The 4549-nt window shown below is 36.6% G+C and overlaps 1 pseudogene; it reads right to left on the bottom strand.

Moving 5' to 3' along the window:
- Window positions 1–495: 495 nt before the first annotated feature.
- Window positions 496–614, bottom strand: LOC111735958 (annotated as a pseudogene).
- Window positions 615–4549: the final 3935 nt, after the last annotated feature.

Raw genomic sequence — 4549 nt, 5'->3', positions numbered from 1 at the left:
TCAAAAGCAGCTCTACTTACATCTGTTTTATAGTCATTGGTATATAATTTCTATTTAAGAAGGAGTTCTAATCTTGAATCTCAATGCTATAGTGTCTATCACCATTTTAAATGTGCATACTCTTCTGATGAATTCTATTTTGAGGAAACTATTATGTGGAAATATTGTAAAATGTAGAAAGATATATGTAGGAGGGTGTTTTCCATAATTTTTTGGTAATAATAAAAAAGGAAAAGAAAAAGAAGAAAAAACCAAACAACCAAAATATCAATTAGTTAAATATATCATTGTACAACTGTTTGTGGAAGATCATTAAGCCATCACAATAGAATGCAGCACATTCTATTACATTAGTGCTTCTCTACCAGTGACTTTTCTTTATAAGGAATATTTTTGTTTGTTTTTTGTTTTGTTTTGTTTTGTTTTTAGTCGAGACAATCCTGGCTGACCTCACAGACTGCAAGGACCTTGTAAGCTTATTTTTTTTATTTTTTATGCCTACAGCACCTGATCTTCCTAGATGGTCTCCCATCCAAGTACTAACTAGGCCTAACCCTGCTTAGCTTCCGAGATCAGACAAGATTGGGCTTGTTCAGGGTAGCATGGCCGTAGACTATAAGGAATATTTGTAATGCCCCCTTTACTATTATAAAATTAAATTCATAGATAATAAAACTTTCTTACACAATAAGTTTTTTAGAAATCAATATAATGTTTCAACTAAAATGTGAGATAGAAATGAAAGAAAAGCAATTTGTGTATTGTATCTGTGATGGTTGATTTTAAGTGTCAACTTGTCTGGGCCGCACTAGGTATTTTGTCAAACATTATTCTGGATATGTCTGTGAAGGGCTTAGGGGTGAGATTAACATTTAAATCAGTAGACTAAGTAAAGCAAATTGCCTTCTCTAACGTGGGTGGGCCTCATCCAATTAGTTGCAGGTCTGACGAGAACAAATAGACTGAGCCTCACCTGAATAAGAAGTAATTCTTCCAACCTGACTGCCTTCAAACTGGGACATTGTTTTTTTTTTCCTGCTTTGGAACTTGAGCTGAAACATCAGCTCCTCCTGGGTCCCAAGCCTGATGGCATTCAAACTGGAACTATAACATCGGCCCTCCTGGGTCCCAGCCTGCTACTTACCTGGCAGATCTTGGGACTTGTCAGCCTCCATAATCACATGAGCCAATTCCTTATGATAAATCTCTTCATATTAATCAAGAGAACCCTGATTAATACAGTATCTATTTCATTATATAATGTTTAGGCACAATGAAATTAACAGGTGAAAGAACACTGTCATATGCTTCAAGGCAACAGATACGAATACAGACTGATACAGTTTCATTGATACTCCAAATAAAAGAAAATACAAACTTCCCTCACTTTACAGTAATTGTATTTCTTGAAAATTCAGGAAATGTATATACATTAAACTATGCAAAAATACTTTATGTTTACATGTAAAACAACATAAAGTCCTTACTTCAAATAATTATAAATGGGTTTTTCACCTACATAAATGTCTACTGAGATATTCAAAAGTCATGAAGAAGTGTGAACAAATTCTCGTTGTGCGAGACTGGTATGAATATTGCCCACTCAACATCTGTAGCATTTTCCAATTATTTGAAACCCAAACCACCTTATGTATTTCTTTATAGGGCAGTATAGCCTCCATTGAGAACCATTGATCCTTATGGAAACATTCCAACATAATAATAATAGTGTGTGTGTGTGTGAATTAATAATTATGTATTGTATTAGTTTCCTAGGGCTGCCATAAAAAATTAACTCAAACGTGTTGGCCTAAAACAACGGAAATTTATCCTCCCATTGTTCTGGAGGCCACAAATCTGAAATCAACGAGTCATCGGGTTTGGTTCCCTCTAGAGGCTCTGAGGAAGAATCTGTGCCATGCCACTCTCCAAGTTCTGGTGACTGCAGACAATCTTTGGTGTTCCTTGGCTTACAGGTGTATCACTCTGACTTCTGCCCTCATCTTCACATGGCTTTCTTTCTATGTGTCTATGTCTTCTTTTTGTCTCTTATAAGGGCTCTCATCATTGAATTTAGGGCCCTCCCTATTTCAGGATGATCTCAAGCTCTTTCCTTAATTACATCTGCAAAGTCTTTTTTTTTTTTTTTCAATTGACTTTTTATTGAGGTAACATTGGTTTATAACATTATATGTTTCAGGTGTATAGCACTATAAATCAGCAACTTTATGTACCACTTCATGCACACCACCAAAAATCTAGTTTCCATTTATTACCATACCTGTAGTGTTTTTTCCAAATAAGATCACATTCTGAGGTTCTGGGTGGTTGTGAATAGTTTAGTACTAATTGAATAATTTTAATCATTTAAGAAATCTCTCTTTTTTGCCATAAGCAAAAGACAAGTGGGTTGTAAGCATATATACTGCACGGAGTTTTTTTCTCATCTAATGCCTACTTAGAGAACTGCATAATTAGAGTTAAGCTTGGGTGCAGAGCTATTTCGTATTTTTGTGCTTTGTGTTTGACGAGAAAGGATCTCTGACTCACTAAGGAGAATACCTTGTCCCAACCATGGGAAGGAAAACAAAACTCTGACTTGTAAAAGGACAACTATGGCTGAAGCAAGGGCCACTGGCATTGTCAATATAAGAGCAACCAGTTTCCCTGATACATGAACATAGCCGCCATTGCTGGAGCATCCTAGCAGAGAACACATGTGAAATAGTTGTTTCTCTTAGAAACTTGTAAGTAAAACAAAAATTCTTTATAATGATAAACTAGTACAAGTGCAGGATGGTCTGATTCGAAACTGGGATAATCATATGGCATCATTTGGAATAGAGAAAATTTTTAGGAAAAGAGACAAACATGCAGTGGTGAAGCCATGACTTGCTTTGAGTTTGGAACTAATAGATTTTTCTTCCATGGTTCATTTCCTGCTTATCTGTATATTGCAGCACATACCTCCCCCTATGAAAAGTGACTTCAAAACAAACATATGCAAGGGCACTTTCAGAATCAAAGCTACAGGTATAAGGTGGTGCTAAAAGGCAAATATATATTCTGGGGATCTTGATTTGCTTTCAATTTTTCATGCTTTGGTGCATGAATGAAATTGGGTTATTTTAAAATTGTTTCCAAGAAATCTTTTAAAAATATTTAAGCTACAGGGTTCAGAGTGCATATACCATTTTAATTCTACTAAAATAAACCATATCCATGTGAACTTGAAAAGATCTAGACTTTTATTTTGATGTTGATTATTTGTTAAGTCAAATAGTCATTTATTTAATCAAAGGGCATTTGCTTCAAATTGCTTCCATCCATTGTCCTTACCATGAAAGACTGATTGTGTTTTGAACTAGGCTCTTACTTTCTTTTCAGTATGAGAGAGATAAAGGAAATTCTTATAAAAGAACCTACACATCAAAGAATCAGCTTCTTAAAACATTTCCTTTTATACATGTTGGCTATGTGCCTACATCTGTTCATAAATTGATATGTAATCTTTTTATGTACATTTGACATTACTGAACATTTCCTACCTTCAAAGATGAAAATACCAATAGATTGGAAAATGTACTTGATAAGGAATTGCATAGAAATGGCTGTGGCCCGGGTATTTGTTTTCTTGTATCTTTGCATTAGGTTTATTATAATCTGTTTAATCCGAGATTGAGTTTTTAATCATTTGTTATTAAAATTTTTGGAAGAAAAATTTAATAAGAGATTTCTTGTGGCAGAGAAGGGCCAGTGTGGATGTTTGGCAAGATGACATCAAAAATTAACGTTTAAGTTATTCATTCCTCTCTCTTGGAATTCTCCCCATTATCGCCAAATCTTTCATACATTAGACACTTATGATAGCACTATGATAGTGCTACGTTGGGGATCTTTCTTCAGATTTGGGGCATAGTTGCCAAGAGGGCATTGAGGCAGCCAGAAGAAGTACTTGTAAAAATACTAGAGGAGACAGAGTACTAGAAGTAGGAATTCAAAACAAAAGAAGACATTCGAATGCAAACACCCTGGTCTGAGGATCCTCAGAAACACTGGGGGAGGACACATGTAGTGGTGATGGAATTGTGCCACTCATATCGTCATTCAGGAAGAACTGCTACAGGTCACAGTTGACTGACAGCTTCCAACTATCTCACCTTAGAGCCACTCCAACCCAAGCCATGCCTCTCTGGGCTGCTCCCAGCCAATAACTGAGTATGGTGGGTACTCAGGTTGGGCCAGGCCTGCCTGAGGTAGGACTCTTCTAACAGCAACCTTTTCCTGGGGCTCTCCATCAGCCAGCCAAGACTTTCTCTGAACTGCACTGAGCTCTGAGCCTCTCCTACTCAATCCTTTCTCTCCTGTCTCCTTTGCAAGAATCAGACCTGTACCTGCATTGCAGTCTGAAGGCTCTCCATACTTACTCTGCTCCCTTTCTTTTATCCTTCCCCCAGGAAATCTCTTACATGGGTAATACATCTTAGTATCTGTTTCTTGGGGCACCTAAACTGACATAGTTGGTACCAAGAGTGGGGACCGAGAAAGC

Source organism: Pteropus vampyrus, unplaced genomic scaffold (genome assembly GCF_000151845.1).
Source record: "Pteropus vampyrus isolate Shadow unplaced genomic scaffold, Pvam_2.0 Scaffold15, whole genome shotgun sequence".
NCBI classification, from domain to species: domain Eukaryota; kingdom Metazoa; phylum Chordata; class Mammalia; order Chiroptera; family Pteropodidae; genus Pteropus; species Pteropus vampyrus.
The sequence above is the reverse complement of the archived record's forward strand: the minus strand, read 5'-3'. Positions and strand labels throughout refer to the sequence as shown.